This window comes from Myotis davidii, unplaced genomic scaffold (assembly GCF_000327345.1).
Source record: "Myotis davidii unplaced genomic scaffold, ASM32734v1 scaffold482, whole genome shotgun sequence".
Lineage (NCBI taxonomy): Eukaryota > Metazoa > Chordata > Mammalia > Chiroptera > Vespertilionidae > Myotis > Myotis davidii.
This window is the reverse complement of record NW_006293550.1, coordinates 525,480-545,400: the sequence shown is the minus strand read 5'-3', so window position 1 is coordinate 545,400 and position 19,921 is coordinate 525,480.

Below are 19,921 nucleotides of genomic sequence, written 5' to 3'. Positions count from 1 at the left end.
CCTACCATATCAAGTTCCTATCCCATCATTCTGCCAAAACTCAACTTATGATTTAACACCTGCTATAACACAACCTCTTCTCTGGTACCTTTTCTGAAAACCGCACACTTCAAAGTCAAAGAAGGGTTTCTCTCTTCTATACCATAGCATTACAACACTTGTCACATTGACTTACGGCTATTTCTTGCTGTCTGCCTCCACCGTTAGTCCTGCTACTGAGTAATATAGAAAGTTTCAGAAGGTAGATTCCTTCCTATAAGTGTCTTGGGAAGAACATTTTCTCCCTGTGCATTTCTCCTATTTTGCTTAGGCAGAAAACCCTTGTTTGTTTTGATAATCCAATTTTCCTTGGATGTAAAACAAGATCAATCCCAGTAGCCCCCCCCTTACTTCCCCCTGTCTGTGGTGCCCCAAAATGTGTGCTTGTGTCACTCAGGCCCAGAATTGATCTGCTTGAAAAATCACTATCTCGTCTTCTTCATTTGCTACTTTGATTGACCTTGTACTAAGAACAGCAAAAGTCATCCCAACTATGTCCACATTTGACCTTTGATTCAGGAAAGTTTGTGTTAATCCAAGTATTACTGTATGGTGAACGCTGTTTCAGAGGTCACTAGTTTTCAAATATTACTCATGCCAAGAACACTATTGTGAGCTTGAGATCTCTGTCTGTAAATCTGGCTGTCATCTATAAAGTGCTTTGAGGTTCTTCAACATTGGAGAAGTGTGTAATGCTTTAATTTACTAACATCCTTCGATACCCCAGCCGATGCTACGTTGCCATGCCAACATACTCAAAACATCTTAGAGCCATGCAGACCTTTACACTGCTCTGTGGAATAGTTATCAGAGCTTCTTGCATTTGCCAGCACTTTTGTAGTGATACATGGATAGCAGCGGATATCAAGGTACAAAGAAGGAGAGTTAGAGTGCCCCTGGACTACTTCATGTTTTTATTGCCATTTATTTCAGGGGTCATGCTATATTATTGTGAATGTTATCACTATGGTTCATACACTATGATCATGTGCACACACACAGGGATGATACATATATTTCTACTGTTCTCCTGAAGAGCTTCAGTATTATGCATATTATTCCACACTTAAAACACTTAACATCATTACATCGAAAACAGAAGAAGCAGGGGAGGGAACAGAAGGTGACAAATGAAGAGGAGGAGGGAGAGTGGGAAGGCAATGTGTAGCAGGGAGAGGCCAGACATGGGAGAACAGGGATATGTCAAATTCATAAAAAATAGCAAGCCAGTCTCTGACTGATGACATGCCTTTGCCGTGTCCCTCACAGTGCTTCCACTTAAGGGGCGCTGCTAATGAGGAAGGCCACTGTCTCCCTGCGGCAGAGACCTCTGTATACATAGCAGCACTGACAGAAAATCTCTCGTTAGAAGCGCTCTCCAAAGATTGTTGCACAATGCTGGTTTCCTTTTATTTCATGATTTCAATTCACATTTGGGAGAGATTTCATCTTTTCTGTCCCAGGTCCCCTGAAGGCAGGTTTACTTAGCTGCAGTTTCTAGAAGCTGTCTGATTATAATCACCATGGTAAGCCCCCAATCTCTACACTCAACCAACAGTAAAAACCTTTCAGAGAACAAACAGCCTGGACGCACCCAGCTGTTCACTTCGGTGGCACTCTCAGTGGACTTGCTGCTTCCTGGACACTAGACCCTGCAGATGTGCACAACAGAATGAAGGGCTTTGAAAGGACACAGACCTACATTGCAATTCTGGTTCGGAAGGAATGTGACCTTGGGACAGCCACTTAACTTTTCCAAGCCTCCGTGTCCTCAACAAGATTACTGTAAGGACTAACTGAATAGGGATGTGCCAGCATTAATGCCTCGCATAGCAAGTCCTCCAAATGTGTGTGTGTGTTTTTCTTTATATCTATCTTAGCTGCCCATTACTTGGGAATCCCAACTCCCAATATTCTGACTTGTTGAGACATATCTGCAGGCTCGGGCAGCTTCTGCCACCGTCACAACTAGCAGTTGAGACACCTTGGGCGGGTGGAGGTGGCGGCTTCATCGATATGGTAACTTCAGAAGAAGCTCTCACAAGCAGCCGTGTAGCAGGGAAGGAAGAAAGCCACAAGGTTATTGCTGAGAAAACTGTGTTGTTACCTAAATATGTAGGCACTGCTTGTAGGCTAAAAGAATAGTTGGAGGAAACACTAAAGCCAGACTGGAGATATAATGCCAGGGCAGAAGAAAAACTGTTTTGTGCTGCTAATTATGGACCTGGCTTCACACCAAAACAATCCAGGAGGTTCCTCCCGTATAATGAGATGACTGCCCCTGGTCAATTTTGCCCCACCTGCCTTACTCCAGCGTGATTTACATGGATTGATAAGGGCAATGCTATAACAGTCTGAAAGGATACCAAAAGGCTTTCAAACTTCCTTTGGTTCCCTATTCCAAAAAGCATGCACAACCTTGGTCAGAAAATATTTTCCGAATATCAGCACTGTCTTATTGTGTGACTGGTATCTTTAGGAATCTCTAAGGTTTTGGAGCAAGAAATTCTAAATATTGCCTGGCCAGTGTGGCTCAGTAGTTGAGTGTCAACCTATGAACCAGAAGGTCACAGTTTGATTCCAGGTCAGGGCACATGCCTTGTTTGTGGGCTCAATCCCTAGTAGGGGGTTGCAGGAGGCAGCCAGCTGATCAATGATTCTCTCTCATCATTGATGCTTCTATTTCTCCCTCTCCCTTCCTCTCTGAAATCAATAAAAATATATTAAAAAAAGAAATTCTAAATATGATCCTAGGAAGGCACATCTGAATTCTGTCTGAAAAATGAAATCATGGAAGAGTTAACCTTGAGTGATGGACAAGTTAAAATTTTTAAAAAATATTTTCCATTACAATTGACATACAATATTACATTAGCTTCAGCTGTACAACATAGTGATTAGACATTTAAATAATTTACGAAGTGATCACTCCGATAAGGTGATTGAGAGAGTGAGAGAGGGTTTTTTTTGTTTTTTGTTTTTGTTTTTAAATATATTCTATTGATTTTTCACAGAGAGGAGGGGAGAGGGATAGAGAGTTAGAAACATCGATGAGAGAGAAACATCGATCAGCTGCCTCCTGCACACCCCCTACTGGGGATGTGCCCGCAACCAAGGCACATGCCCTTGACTGGAATCGAACCCGGGACCCTAGAGTCTGCAAGCTGATGCTCTATCCACTGAGCCAAACCGGCTAGGGCATGAGAGAGGGTTTTGAGTGAGAGAGGAAAATGGGCAAGTCATTCTCTTTTAAATTTATTTTAATTAATTTATTTTAATATATTTTTTTATTGATTTCAGAGAGGAATGGAGAGGGAGAGAGAGAGATAGAAACATCAACAATGAGAGAAAATCACTGATCGGCTGCCTCTTGCACACCCCACGCTGGGGATGGACCCTGCAATCCAGGCATATGCCCTTGACTGGAATCGAATGCAGGACCCTTCAGTTCACAGTCTGACACTCTACCCCAGTGATGGCAAACCTTTTGAGCTCGGTGTGCCAGCATTTTGAAAAAACCTAACTTAACTCTGGTGCCGTGTCATATATAGAAATTTTTTGTTATTTGCAACCATAGTAAAACAAAGATTTATATTTTTGATATTTATTTTATATATTTAAATGCCATTTAACAAAGAAAAATCAACCAAAAAAATGAATTCACGTGTCACCTCTGACACACGTGTCATAGGTTCGCCATCACTGCTCTATCCACTGAGCCAAATCAGGACTGGTCAAGTCATTCTTAGTTGAAAAATAAACAAACTTATGCCAGTGGGGATAATCTTACTCAAAATCTAGAGACCAGTCTTAGCTAGAAGTGAAGGAGACAGGAGGAAATCTCTGTGAGAAGGTCTCGATGCCCACAGCCTTTCCAGTCTCATAACTGGCATGATTAACAATGTGTTTTGAGCACTAAACAACATACTTTATACCAGCGTCCCAAGGAATCAGAAGGCACAGTTCAGACTATTCCCAGACAGCGCTTTCACAGTCACCTTCATGTGAGAAACACAGGACCTTAGGTGCCATGGTGGACTCTGAAACCTCTTAACTTGGTTTCGGTTAATATCAGGGTCCATGCATTACTGAGAGTGCCTCTCAGGTTAGTGATACTGTGTGCAGAGTGACCTGGTTAGAAACAGGAGACTTGACAGATTTCTGCTTTCATCTAAGAAGTATTTATTTTTTGTACTTGACACTACTTTGAAGGTATCAAGGAACAGCAAAACACCACCTTCGAAGGAAGGTGAGATATCAATTACTTTGAATTACTCCCCAGCTCCCTCCCTTAATTACCTACTCTATTAGCTGGGATTTACTACAGAGTAACAATAGTGATGCTTTGCACTTACATACTCCCATCCTCCAAGGAGTTCAAAGCTCTTATAGTATGACTTCACTATTAATATAATTTAAAATGTTGAAAAATAGTTACATGAATAAGGAAATTATAAAGTACCCTATATTCCAAATTTTTCAGGTGAGACATAATCAAAGATACTTCACGGTAACATTCAAATTTGAGAGAGATTCTTATAATAATAACCTTTCTTTCTTTATACTTACATGTATTGCTTATTATACACGGCTCTCAGGTTTGTTTGCTGATTGAAAAATATATTCCAAGGTATATAAAATGAAGATATCAGAAAGTATTAAGTGATAATAATACTGCCACTAATGCAATACTCTGCCCACTCTAAGATTTAAGTAAGGGATCCTAACTTTTTTATAGTATGAAAATCCTTGCATTGTAACAAAATATTTTGAAGATGCCAGGAGGTAGAACTTGCATTTTTAGGTTCATTGACTAGAAAATACATGATTAGGAAATCTACTATGAATCATGCTGGAATGTTTAATATTCTATCCATTAACCTGAAAAAATCTTATAAGTGAGGATAGCTCTTATTAACCTCGTTCTGTAAATGCAAACTATCATTCCCTCAGTCCACATTCAATGTGCTTATATCCTTACTAACTAGAGACCCAATGCATGAAATTCGTTCACTGGGGGTGAGGGGAGTGGGGGTAGGTCCCTAAGCCTGGCCTGCACTCTCTCACAATCTGGGACCCCTTGCTCCTAACCACCCACCTGCTTACTCCTAACTACCTGCCTGCTTGCTCCTTACCGCTTGGCTCCTTAGTGCTGCCATGGAGGCAGGAGAGGCTCCTGCCACCGTCGCTGCACTTGCCAGCAGTGAGCCCAGCTTCTGGCTGAGCGGTGCTCCTGCTGTGGGAGTGCATTGACCATCAGTTCCTGCGCCTGCCCCGGGTGATATATATATATATGCATTTCAGAGGTTTGTTTCCCATTGGTGAGAACAACTGGTCTAAGTTTTAAAACCAGTGTTTTGAGGAGCAGTTGTTCATATATGGAACAATTGTGTTGAACTCAGAAAGAAGACTGAAGGACATCATTCAGTATTCAAGAGCTCCTCAATAGCTGGTGAGCTCTCCTTTAGGGTTAAAAATACTTGTACATTAAAACAATGGAATTTACATGCTTCAGAGGTTTTCTTTTCCCTTATCTTGTCTGTTAGAATTAATAAGTTAGAAGCATTCAGCTCAGAATGGAGGCTTGATTGCATGCCTTTTGCTAAGGATCTGAGACGTGAGGAGACTACAGTTTGAGATGCTTACAGAGTATGCGCCTCTTGGACCTGGAGCTGCCATGCATAGTTTTCCTCTTTATATCCTATTATTTGTATTTAAACATGCTCTAATGCTTCTAAAGATATGCTAAAAATTATAAGGCTTTTGTGTTCAGGCTAGAGAGGGTCACGAAAGCTAAGTGTTTTGTTTCTAATCTATCTTATCTGAGTAGTAAATTATGGCACACAAGATCAAAGAGCATAGAATTATCTTCTTTCAGAATTTTGTTTAGTAATCTTAACCTCTGGTTGTTGTTGATAATCCTAAAAAACGAGTCAAGTTTGGGAAAAGGCAATGGAATTTTGATTAGGAGACATTTATTCTTAATTCTAGTTTAGACTTTATCTTACATTGCTTTGAGATGCAATTGTATTACCATACACAACAAAAACAAATTTATGCAGCATCTTTCTTCTAAGGAAATTAAGAGGTTGGAAGCAACATTTTGTTTATTGAGTAGGATATTGAGAAGGAAATCCTAAATCAGCGAATGCTTCTAAATCAGTTACTTGATTGTATTAATTATCTCTTATGCCTTTGTTCTCCATTTACAGAAAGAGGTTAATTACAGCTACCCTCACTTACCTCTTAGGACTTTTTAGGAGAAAGAATGGAATAATAAATACACTTGTATATCTGAAGTGAGATATTCAAAATATGAATTATAACACCACAACACTATTTTAGCACAGGAATGTACTGCATTCCTTTAGAAAGGAATTTTTTTAAGTGAGAATATTTTCTATAAAAGAAAGATTCTTAGATTTGGATTAAAAGAGAGTAAATAGATGAAGAAGATAGGTGCAAATATCAACAAGTGAGAAGGGAGGGGTGAATCCAACAAGAAAAAGAATTTAACGTCTCTGCTGTATCATTTAATTGGAGAGGATTCCGGTGGGGTTTGCACGTTGAGAATGACAGGGCACAGTAAATGGGGAGGGGCCCTAGATCTCTGTGGCCCATGAATGCCAAAGGGCAGGGAATATAGCAGATGTTACTGAATCTAAGGTAGATATGTCTAAAGCTGAACTTACTAGCTGCTCCAATAAACTAGCTTCCTTCAATTGTTTCTCCTAAATTGTTCGGTTAGATGATAATTCTACTCTAAACCCAGAAATGAATGTTTTAGTCACGTTTCTCTTTTCTTTCTTCTTCTTCTGTAGCCAAGAAGTGTTCAGATGCCATAAAATTCTTTGGCCAGATTGTCACTTCTAACTCTCTCTGTCTTTCACTGTCATGCTGCTCATCTTGTACCCCAGGTCATCATGTCTCCAGGCACTTGCCTTTTCTGATACTTACAGAATTCAACAAACTAATAGCTCCTCTTAAAGAATTACTTGCATCAGGTCAATGTCTCCTCACAACTCTTGGTGACCCTCATTTGCTAATGAATGAAGCTCAGGCCCTTTAGTCTACTAGAGATTGCCAAAAGCTTGCCTGAATCCACTTTTCCAAACCCACCATTTATACTCTTATCAGGCTGACCTTGTACCATGTCCCTTAATTCTCTGTGCTTCATCCTCACTCAGATGCTTCATTCCAGCTCTTCTTCTCCACTGGAACTTTTTCTACTCTCCAACATTTTTTTTCCAATTCAGTTTGTCCTTCAAGGCTTCCCTCAAATTTAAACACTGGTGGGCTGATGCCTGAATCAAGTGTGCGCACCTCTTCCCAACTTTGTGTTCAGTGATATCTTATTAGCAGTTTGAATTCAGCAGTGGTGGAAATATTTACACAACAGCAATTGGCAAACAGTAAAAAATCAGCCCTCCCTCTTTTACCAGAACCAGTTTTTAAACAAGCACACCACTGCTACTACTTCCAAATCTTTTTTATTGTTCACACCTGCTTACTTTTTTTTTATCACTCATTTGGACCCTTTTTATTTACTAAAATAAAAACTTAAAAAAATTAATTTATAGCTTGACTTTCTAACCTGAAAGTTCACTGGCCAAGTCCCATATTTTTTGTGTATTCTTCTCAGTCTGAAGAAAAGTATTTACTGCATTTTCATTGGTATACAGTTCATCTTAGCTTCTCTAGTTCTCAAGCTTATTGCCTTTTACAAATTCAGAAATTATGTCATGAATTTTTTCTTTCTATCAATCCAGAGCCTAGTGATATCTCATTTATCTTATATACCCAAAACTTTTTATTTGAGTCACTTCTGTAAGCTCATGATGAGTGCTAAACAAATACTGATTGAAGAGCCATATTAAAGGTTTTCTAAAAAACAGTTTGTTCCAAACATAAGCCAAATTGAAGGGATCACCTAATGATCTTATACTTTTAACACTGAGCCAATACCTTTGATGTTGACTAGAATTTGTAAGTGTCCTACAGATAGACTAGGATGTCCAGTAGGTGAGTAGGTTCCAACATGCATTGAGTATTTACTATCTTTCTTTAGTAACATTTAATTCTGATGTAATTTTTCTGAAGTTGGTCTCATTAGTATGCTCATTTTACAAATGAGGAAATTGGCCTTGACATAGTTATGTGACTATACCCAGTAGTGCCAGCTCATTAAATGACAGAGTGACTCCAAGCCATCCTAATTCCAGAATTCTCATCTTAACCACCATATGTCTTAATTGCACACAAGAACAACTTTATAGTAGTGGTACTGCATTATATTTTTAATGTTTGCCCATACTGAGCCAAGAAAGTTATGAATATTAAACTGAAATTTTGGAACCAGTCTTTTAAAAATGCCTCTTTTAATTAGTGAAGTTTTGTTTTCAGCCTACTCTACTATCTCATTTTGAAGTGGAAAAAAAATATTGTTGGTTGAGGCACCATTTTAAAAAAATAATTCTTTATGGAGATCTTACTTTCTGCCTTAGTGCTACTCCAGATGGTCTGGGAATTAAAATATTTTAAGGGAACTTATGATACCTTTCCTCAAAGATCTGATAAGCTAGTTGAGCAATGGCAATTAGCATGCATGAAACAAGTAGACGACAATTAGGTGGCAATCTCAATGGTACTAACTGATAGAATTTAAAAACTAGGAGATATTAGTAAAGGCAAAATAACAACTGGTAACAGCTTCAAAGATGAAGTGGGAGTGGAACCTTGCAGGGTGGTTTTAGAGACGGGGGCATTTAAACATCATTTGTACAAATTACAGAACTTCAAGGTTATGACTTGTTTTATTCTGAATAAACAATTGCCTTGCTGACAGAGTGCAATTAAATGCAGTGTTTACATTTTTTTATTATGCACATAGGTGTCCAGCTATTCATCATATCCATTTTCCTCCCTGTGCTCCTTGATCTTTTGAGGGTGTCTGGGAAATAAAAGCACTAGCTAGAGCCTTTGAAAGAAAGCACAGGAACCTTTGGGCTAGGAGACTGCAGGCTTGAGAACTGTTGTTTTTGAACCAGTCACTGCCTCTTTTAAAAAAACAAAACTCCATTTACTATCTTGGAGTCTGTGAGCTCACAGTAGAGACAGTCATTGTCTCCACAATAATTTTAGTCATTTTCCCAGGTGACTCAGCAAACACCTGACTGCCCTTCTGCTCCTCTCCTATTTGTCTTGCTTTGCTCCCAGACAGGATCCCCAAGTTCACCCTCAAACTTGGTTAAATATAGTAAGTGGTCCTCTGTTCAGCCTCCACACTCCTCCCTCTGCTTCTGGCGCATTGCTGGGTAAACAATGTCCTTGTCTAATTCACAGTGACAGGCTTTTGCAAAAGAGTTCTCTGGAGCCAACAATACCGAAGTGCATGCCCTGATCTGGAAGGGTTACTTTCTTGGGTAGATACTTCCCAAACGACTTGCTTATTCAGTGACCGCCTACATCTTTCCTTCTTGCTTTCCTTGGCTTCCTGCAATCATTTCAGATCAGTGGGTTGCCTTTCTTCTTAGCTCTGTGAGAGACTTACAGGAGAGCACAGTAATAATCATCTGACCTCCCTGCCTCATTTATGAGCATCTCCCTTTCTTTTCTGTTGCATTTTGATTCCCCCTGTAACTTGGCTATAGCCATGGCCTGCATTCTTTCCTATTTTCTGTTTTTCTCTCTTACATTTTTTCCTTGGGTGATAACTGCTTATCTGATGCTTGCTGGATTTCCTTCCAAGTTCTCAATATTGAATCTGGCTCTATCTGAGTCGATATCTTTTTAAGTAAATTTCATCAGAAAAGATAAGTCCATTCAAGTGATGACACACTGTCTTAAGATTCTTTACTGCATATGCTAGCTATATCAGGTTCTTTTGTTCCGAACAGGTCTCTTCAGTTCCAGCTCATAGCAGCTAGATGCGGGGCCTGAATTGCCCCTCTAAGGCTCATGGTAAACACACTGTTCTTGGCTCCCCTGTTCCTCAAGAACTCGTCCCCTAACAACCATTTGTAAAATACCAGAGAAATTAATCATAGGAGAGTTCCAACTTTTTATTTTTTTAAAAAATATATTTTATTAATTTTTTACAGAGAGGAAGGGACAGAGAGTTAGAAACATTGATGAGAGAGAAACATTGATCACCTGCCTCCTGCACACCCTTCACTGGGGATGTGCCCACAACCAAGGTACATGCCCTTGACCGGAATCAAATCTGGGACCCTTCAGTCCTCAGGCTGACGCTCTATCTATTGAGCCAAACCAGTCAGGGCGAGAGTTCCAACTTTGATAAGGCCAATGCTCTCCATTTCTGTGTGTCACAGAGACAAACAGAATGGGATACACTGGGGTGGGCAGAGAGGGATGCTTGGATATTTGTTGTCTTCAGCAACCCTTTTAAAAACTCTTTTGGAGTCCATACTGGTAATAGAATAATTCTTCCTTGGGAATAGCCTGGCAGTGAGTTTGTTTGGCTAATATGTATGCTGAATTTCACTATTTATTGCCTTCTTTACTTACATTTAAGGTAAAGTCCAAAGTGTGTGCTTTCTCTTTATTATTTGTAAACCAACATGAGAAAATGAGCAGAAACAAAGGGACCTCTTGATAACTGTAAAAATATGCTGTGTGTGTAGGATGTAGTTAGAGTTGATGACTATAAGAGATGTGCTGATATTTAAAAATGTAGTGGGATTTGTTTTAATCAGGTTTAGTAAGACCCGTAGACACAGGAATAGCTGTCATAAAGGAGGAAGTATTTATACTCACAGATCCCTGGAAACATGGTGCATGACATACCATGCTTGGCCACAGGGGAAATAGCAGGGCTGGTCAGAGGTAGAGGGAGTGAAAGGCAATGTGAGCAAGAGGCATTCCTCTAAGAATCCTCGTTCCTTTTCTTGGAGGAAAGTATTTAGAAACTGAAATCTGGGTTCTAGGCATTCTTTTCCTTTATTTACTTATTTTTGCTTTGTTACTTTAGCTAAGACTCCTAGAACTATGACAGGGAGCAGGTGAGATGTGTTAAACAGGTTTAGGATGAACTAACTTGAATAATTTTAGTGGGCTCAGGGAAATAGGGCTGTCCCTGGTTGTCTGATAACTGGTCCTGAGTAGTGGCTCTGAGCATGAAGGCTAGATAAAGGAGGTAGTTGTGGGGTATAGGTTTTGGGTTGGTTGACTTGCATATGAAAGTCACGTTGACGGAAGGGTTGTTTGTTATCTCTAGGAATTGGCTTATGTCGGAAGGGGCAGTCTCTTTCAATGTTAGCAAGGTCCCAAGATATCCAAGCATCAGAATAAAGAAATATGCTTATTACAGCTGGTAAATGTTTTTTTAAAAAATGTCAACAAAACACAATCTGATTAATAGCACTTGCTGAATTCCATAGGTGCTTGAGCAAGGCTGTTGCTTAATGTAATCTGTTTATGCAGGGGGTCATGATGACATTCTACTTAATGACCTGAAATTCACCTTGGTGTTGAGAATGAATTTGGGTCATGGTCAAAGTTTAGTATTTTCCTTCCTCTGAATGATGACTCACTTATATCTCCTGTGCAAACCACTAATGCATTTAGAGTTGCATTACAGTGATGAACTGTTATCTAAAATGCATTAGAGATTGGAGCATGGAGTTAGAATTTTCCTTAAGAATTTGAAGAAATAAAGAACAGTTTCTGGAAGCTTTTATATTATCAGCTATCAAATAAGAAAATAAAACAATAACTTTTAAACCATAAAATTTAGAATTTTTAAGAGAAAAAATTTAAAAATTGCCTCTAACAATTCATTTTATGTCAAGATATATTCGTAAATGGGAATTTTAATATCTTCACAAACTCATGAATACCTCCCATAGATGTTTAAAAAAAAAAAACATGGAAAATAATGGATAACAATGGCCTTTACCTAATATTGTGAGATGATTCTCCATGTTTTCCTTATATTTGTTTGCATCTGTTGGGCAGAGGCACTAATTGCCTTTTTTTCTGATTATCTTTTCTAGAATATTTGTGCAGAAAATAGACTTGGAGGATAGAGACAATATCCTTACTGAAGCAAAGGTTGGTTAGGCTTATTGTGTGTTATAAAAACTGGGTTTTCCTGAGCTTAGGGTTCTGCTTTGTAATGCAGCCCACTCTGTCTATAGGCTTCTACTTGGCCCTCTTTGTGGCACCTTGTGGAAATGAAGGCTCAGGGAACCAGTGCTAATGCTGACTCTCTTCCTATTACTATTGCTGTGACTTGTTAGCTTGCAAGCAGGATATATAATCTCAGATCCTCCACAATTTTTCACACCTAGAGAAATTTGTGCACATGTGTACCAAGGTATGTTACAAGAACATTCAGAACAGAAATGTTTATGATCTTAAAAAACTGGAAATGGCCCTAACCGGTTTGGCTCAGTGGATAGAGAGTCAGCGTTTGGACTCAAGGGTCCCAGGTTCGATTCCGGTCAAGGGCATGTACCTGGGTTGTGGGCATATCCCCAGTAGGGAGTGGGCAGGAGGCAGCTGATCAATGTTTCTCTCTCATTGATGTTTCTAACTCTCTATTCCTCTTCCTTCCTCTCTGTAAAAAAATCAATAAAATATATTAAAACGAAACAAAACAAAACAATAAACTGGAAATGAACCAAATGTCTGTCAATAGTAGAGTAGATAAATACATTGTGTACATTTATACAATGAAATGGTACACACTGTACACTCAAGGGAACAAGCTACAACTATGCAGCAATATGGCTGGATTATGTAAGCATAATGTTAAAAAAAAGTAAGTCATAAAATAATACATACTGATCAAAGCAGCTGCAGCAAACTATATTTTTAGAGATAAATACTTTGGTGATAATAACATAAAGAAAATGCAGAGATATTTTGATAAAAGTCATGATAGTGGTATCCCAAGTTGAGAGAGAAGGTATATACAAAAACAAAAACAAACAAGCAAACAAAAAACTTATGGGAGACATTGATAGGGCCATCAGCACTCTATGTCTTGACCTGGGTGGTTGATATGTAGGTGTTTTGCTTTAAATTTATTTGCCATACTGTGCATTTGTGTTTAACGTACTTTTGTGAGTACACAAATAAGGGTAGATAAAATTACTTCAGAAAGTATTCCTTAGTCTATTATTCTTCGGATAATATAACCAACATACCTGTTCACTGTGAAGAATATAAACAGAGAAAAAAAGGAACTTTATTTTAAAATTAATTAAGTTTTTATAGTCATTAACCACCAAGTTTTGAATGCTTTATTAAACAAAATTCCTTGAAAATGATACTCTTATAAATATGCCAGACTATTAAGATGGAAATCAGTTTCCTTTGAGACTGATCCTTGTGGGCTTTCCATACTGTTTCACTTTTGAGAGTCAGTACTATGATGCAAATATAAGGAATACATTGCTTTGAAGTTCTTTATAGAAGGCAATAGGGTGACATTACTTATTTTCAAGAATACCACAAGATCATCTGTTTACTTACTATTTGAGGGAAAAATATAGCCCATAAACAAAGTAGGTAATTGGAATTATTGATGCCATCTCCATGTGCTGTGCTTTTAAAATAACATAAAATACCAGTATATAGTCATTTCATAAAATGCATATAGTGGTTAAGAAAAATTTTGTTTTTCTACTCCTGCATGTTCATTCCATGCATTAAATGTTAACATTTCTTTGATCTGCCAATATAAGTGTCTCCAATGCATCCTCTTTTCTAATTATAGTATTCCTTTCTATTTATTAAAAGACAGGAAATGTACTCTTTTCAATCTTAAATATTTTTAAAGGAAAAAGTTTTCTCTGATTTATCAATAGGATTTAAAATAAAACAATAATAGTAATAATTATGAGACTGATGTAGCTGTGTAGTATGTTGAGTGCCTGAGACATATGAGCTTTCTTTGTATTTTAAAGAAATACAAAGCTTTAAATTCTCTCATCTTATAGCGGCTGAAAATTATATTAGTTTCAGAGATCAGTTATAGAAGGTGTTCTAGGGATGAGAAAATGAATGTTAAGCAAAAGAAAAGATTAAAATGAGGCCACAGTTGAATTAACAGTAGAATTCAACATCAAGAAGTCAAGACTCAAACACAAGTTCAAAGCTCTTTTCTCAACTAAATCAAGTTCCCAAACCAAAACCATCAATACTTGAAGAAATTCTTCTGCAACACCTGCTCTCGTCCTTCCTTCCTCAGGCCCAAATTTACCTCCTGACACTTGGCCACTGAAATTTAATTCACAACTATCTATTTCAGTCTCAGTCCTACTCTTTTTCTGGTTAGGGTGTGTGTGAGGAACAGAGAAGCACAAAAGCTTTTGAGAGTTCTGAGGGCTGAGTTTTCATTAGCATTAATAAAAGCAACCTAGAAAACAGAGGACTCAGCAGCAGATGGCTGATAATATCCCCCTTTGTTCAGAATATGCAGAAATGGAATTAATTTTTAATACCACATATTAGCAATCTTCTAGTATAGAAGTAATCTCCTTGCAGTCCCTTCCATAAGCACAGAGGCTGCCGAATGGAATAAAAGGAAGTCAGCCTGATCTAATAGAAAGTGTTTTTCCACCTTTTCCTGGGAGAGGCATTTTTGTTTGAATTTTACTGGCATGTACTTATATGACATTCAATAAGTGTTAGGTCTATTAGGTATGGCTGGGTGCATGGATCATGGTATAGTGGAGACAGCACTGGACTGAAAGTCAGAGAAATTAAAATCTAGTTCTTGGCTTTTTTTGCTAACAAATGATGTGAGTACAAATCCATCATAGATTGCCTTGGTTTTAGCTTATTCATTTGTGTAAACAAACAAGCAAATAAATGAATCTGATTCTAAGATACTGTTAACTGGCTCTGTGTTCCTCAGAAAATAAATGTTGAATATAATCATTATCTTCAACTATTCAAAGCAAAAGAGAATAAGTATGTTTTCAATTTAATAATTTAAATAGGGTATATTCTTTAATATCCAAAGGCCAGTTGCCTGACATTTTTATTCCACATAATTATAACAGGTATAATTTATAGAGTCCTTGGTATGTTCCTAGTACTCTATTAAGTACTTTAAAAATATGATCTCACTCCTTTATGAATAATAATAATAATTACTATACTTTTACAGATGATGGAACTTAGGCTTTAAGAGTTTGAGCAACACTAACACAACCAAGGCCCAGAAACTGCTCCTGACTGCTCAGACATAACTTCAACTCATTTGTTATACTCCAGAGGCTGTGCTCATAGTCACTGCCCCTGAATAGAACCAGATAATACAGGCTCATTGGGAGGAATTTTGGAGTCAAGATAGAAAAGTTTAGGATTCAGGGTCAACATGGCAGCATAAGTACATGCAATATAGTATTTGGAACTGCCCACAACCACATAGAAATTACAACTAAACTAAAGAGCACCCATCATTCAAAACTGCCTGAAATTTAGCGGAACAGAGAGAGGTCTGCTACTAAGATACAGAGAAGAAGGTGCATCCAGACTGCTAGGAGGGGCAGCGACTCAGAAGGGTTAGAACCACACCCACGGGAGTTGGATAACAGTTGGGAGGGATACCGTAGCTGCGGCTCTGCTCCTGTTATGAAGGCAGTCATTCAGTGTTGCCTGTACCTGGGTGGGAAAGCTAATTCTCAGGTTCAGCCTTTAGAATTTCCCTTTATTTAAAGGTTATATTCTCCAATGCCAATATGATATATAATAAATACATTTTTTAAAGTCTCTCATTTACTTTGCTCTTTTGCTTACACAGCTGGTTTAGAACTTGTATAGGGAAGAGGGACATTGTCTACTGGCTTCCTTCCTTTTACTCCATTAGGTTATTGAAAGGGGATATGTGACCTAGAAAGACACTAAAGATGTAGGTAGGGACGAGATAATGCATGGCCCTGTGGGTAATGTTGCAGATTTTGTCATTAATGTAAAGTTTATCAGGAAGTTCCAGAAGGTTTTAAGCACACATGTGGCAATATAGGGCTTGCATTTTTCAAAGAACAGTCTGGCTGACATGTAGAGAACACATCAGAGGGTATGAAAACAGAGATTAGGAGGCCAGGTGAGAAGACATTGCAGGAAATCCTGACAGAAGATGATGGTTGATCAAATGAAAGAATATGTGATGGTTAAAACAATGAAATACACATGTCCTTCCCTCTTATGGTCTGGTTTGATCTCAGGATACATTTTAGAATATTTAAAGCAATGAAACATGAAATGACCTTTAGGTATTCTTTCACTGTCGGTCTTCTGTCTCTGTCTCTGTGTCTGTCTTTCCAACACACACACACACACTCTCTTACACACACACACACACACACACACACACACACACACACACACACACACACTTTACCTAAGAATTAAATAATAGAAGGGATTTTGGATTTTGGATTACATTTCCTGGTAATAATTTTAAGTGCACAAATTCTGTATGTGCTTCAACAGTTAATTGAAATCTCTTCTGACATTTAAGCAGTAATGAGGACCACATCACCGCTATTCATCTAAGAGTGTCTGCAGGCCACTCTATGTCACCTCTGGCCCCTGCCCCACTTTGTAGCAAGCTATCTCTGTGGAGACCACTGTTATTGCTACAAGGCGCCCTAATCACAATCTTGCGTGAATTACAAGGAACTCCTACACTACACAGATTACACAGATCCCCTTCACAGGAAGCCAATGAACACAGAGAAAGGAAAAACACTTCTTAGAAAAGGGGGCCCCTAATCACAGAAGATGTTTGCTTTCAGAAAGGGATCCATGCCTTCTTGTTCAAGCTGGGGGCAGGTCTATAAAGTACCAATTGACAGGTACCAAGTGGCTTGTGGATGTGAGGTACTGCTGGGCACTACTCTTGCTTTTATTTGCTGTGTAAAGGTTAGCAGTAAAGGGAGAATCTTCTTTTCCACACAGCACATAAGTCTGATTCGAAGGCCACACAGCCTTCTGTGGGTATGTGCCTCACGAGGTTTGGTGTGCAAGGCCAAGATTTTCTTTGCAAGACAGTTTGGGTTTACTCCAACACTCAGATGGGCAATTGATGCACTAAAGTTCTGCATCATAAAACATAGGCACAGTGATTTAGGCCTGGAAAGATTTCAAAGGACAGTTACTGATCTTCCATTGTGGTGATAAAAAAAAATTCTCAGTAAGATACTCCTAAAACATTTACTTTTGAGCCATGTGAATTCCCGGGGATTTATAACAATAACTAGATATAAAATGTACACCAGGTAACTAAATTTTATTTTATTTTTTACATTGGAAAAGTTAGAAATGATTCCATTTGATATTGGAGAGTTTGAGTGTGCAAGAGTGAGTTTTGTTTTGGGCTAGCTTTTTAAATAGCAATAACATAATGGAAGTCATTTTATGTTGAAGCTGCTCCTAATATAAAAGGGAGCAGAGGAGAAAAGCATCAGGGTATCCATATAATTTCTTCTCTAAGGTGAGCACATGGCTCACTCTGAAGCGTTTCTGAATTACTCAGTTTCACATTGAAAGGGAGCTCATGCCTGCTTTGCCTTTTCAAAATTATCTGACTGACCAATAGATGGCGCTCTGATCTTGATTGTGGTGGAGATTTAATGATGCAGATCACAAACCATGGTTCTTTATGGAGTTAAAGGAAGCTCATCATGACTCATTTATTCATTCATTCATTTCACAATAATTTTTGAGGACCCACCATGTACTGGGATTATATTAGTTTTCCTTTCACATGTCAGAGACCACTGTAAGGTAAACAAAAGCTTCAATGTATTTCTTCACAGAGTAATAATATTTCAGTTTATAATGCTGGGTAGCAAATCCCTTCAAAGCTTAATGGTTTACAGTAACAATGGTTTGTTACATCTTACCATTTTGTCTGCTGGCTGAGTGGTTCCTATGCTGATTTATTCTGGGCTCACTTACTCATGTGGTTGCTTTCTGCTGAGGTATCTCCTGGGCTAGAAGCTCTGATGTGGTAACTCACATGTCCGGCAGTTGGTGCTGGCCATCCTCTGGTCACCGACCTCTGCCTCCACACAGGCTAGACCAACTTTCATGGTGGTCTCAGAGCAATGCCCCAAGTGGGTGAAGCCAGAGCTGTATGGCCTATTGAGGCCCCTGCCCCAGTCTTTTTTGTTTAAATATATTTTATTGATTTTTTACAGAGAAGAAGGGAAAAGGATAGAGAGTTAGAAACATCAATGAGAGAGCAACATCGATCACCTGCCTCCTGCACACCCCCTACTGGGGATGTGCCCACAACCAAGGTACATGCCCTTGATCAGAATCGAACCTGGGACCCTTCAGTCCGCAGGTTGATGCTCTATCCACTGAGCCAAACCGGTTAGGCTTGTAAGTTATATCACGTCACTTTTGACATCTTCTATTGTTCAAAGTAAGGACAAGGCCTGCCCAGATTCAAGAGGTCAGGAAATAGAAGTATCTAACTCTTGATAGGAAAAATGATAAATCACTTTGCAAAGGGACATGTACATATTGGAATGGGAGGACTTGGTAGTCATATTTTTTGATCTACAAAAACAAGTTGAGAAATGACAATAGTGGAATAAACATGCTTAGATTCTTCAATCTCCCCAGGGTCCTAGTTCATTGGTTATGCTAATATGCCTGCAAACAAGTCCTTTGGTTGATCTCTTACACACCCCTCCCCTGCCTTCTCTCTAAAGTTGGACTCTCTGTTCAGTGTTTCTTAGTTTCTGAATCTATTTTTAAAAAATATTTTCCTGAATCCAACCTGCTTTTTTAGTCAAGCAGGCTTTTTAAAATTTTCTTTATGATTAAGGTATTACATATGTGTCCTTAACCACCCCTTGACACCCGCCCCCTCCCCGCTCATGCCCTCACTTCCCTGGTGTCTGTGTCCATTGGCCATTGGTTAGGCTTATATACATGCATACAAGACCTTTGGTTGATCCCTTCCTCTTGCCCTGCCTCCCCCTTCCCTCTGAGGTTTGATGGTCTGATCATTGCTTCTCTGTCTCTGGATCTGTTTTTGTTCATCAGTTTATGTTGTTCATTATATTCCACAAATGAGTGCGATCATGTGATATTTATCTTTTTCTGACTGACTTATTTCACTTAACATAATACTCTCCAGTTCCATCCATGCTGTTGCAAATGGTAGGAGTTCATTAGAGCAGCATAGTATTCCATTGTGTAGATGTACCACAGTTTTTTAATCAACTCATCTGCTGATGGGCACTTAAGCTGTTTCCAAATCTTAGCTATTGTAAATTGTGCTGCTATGAACATAGGGGTGAATATGTCCTTTCTGATTAGTGTTTCTAGTTTCTTGAGATATATTCCTAGAAGTGGGATCACTGGGTCAAATGGGAGTTCCATTTTTAGTTGTTTGAGAAAACACCATACTGTTCTCCACAGTAGCTCCATCAGTCTGCATTCCCACCAGCAGTGCACGAGGGTTCCTTTTTATCTGCATCCTTGCAAGCACTTGTCATTTGTTGATTTGTTTATGATAATCATTCTGACAGGTGTGAGATGGTATCTCATTGTCGTTTTGATTTGCATCTCTCAGATGATTAGTGACTTTGAACATGTTTCCATATGTCCCTTGGCCTTCTGTATGTCCTTTTTCAAAAAGTATCTATTTAGGTCCTTTTTGATTGGATTATCTTCCTTTTGTTAAGTTGTATGAGTTTCCTGTAAATTTTGGAGATTAGGCCCTTATCAGATATAACATTGGCAAATATGTTTTCCCACACAGTGGGTTTTCTCGTTGGTTTGTTGATGGTTTCTTTTGCTGTGCAGAAGCTTTTTATTTTGATGTAGTTCCATTTGTTTATTTTCTCCTTAGTTTCCTTTGTCCTAGGGGCTGTATTGGTAA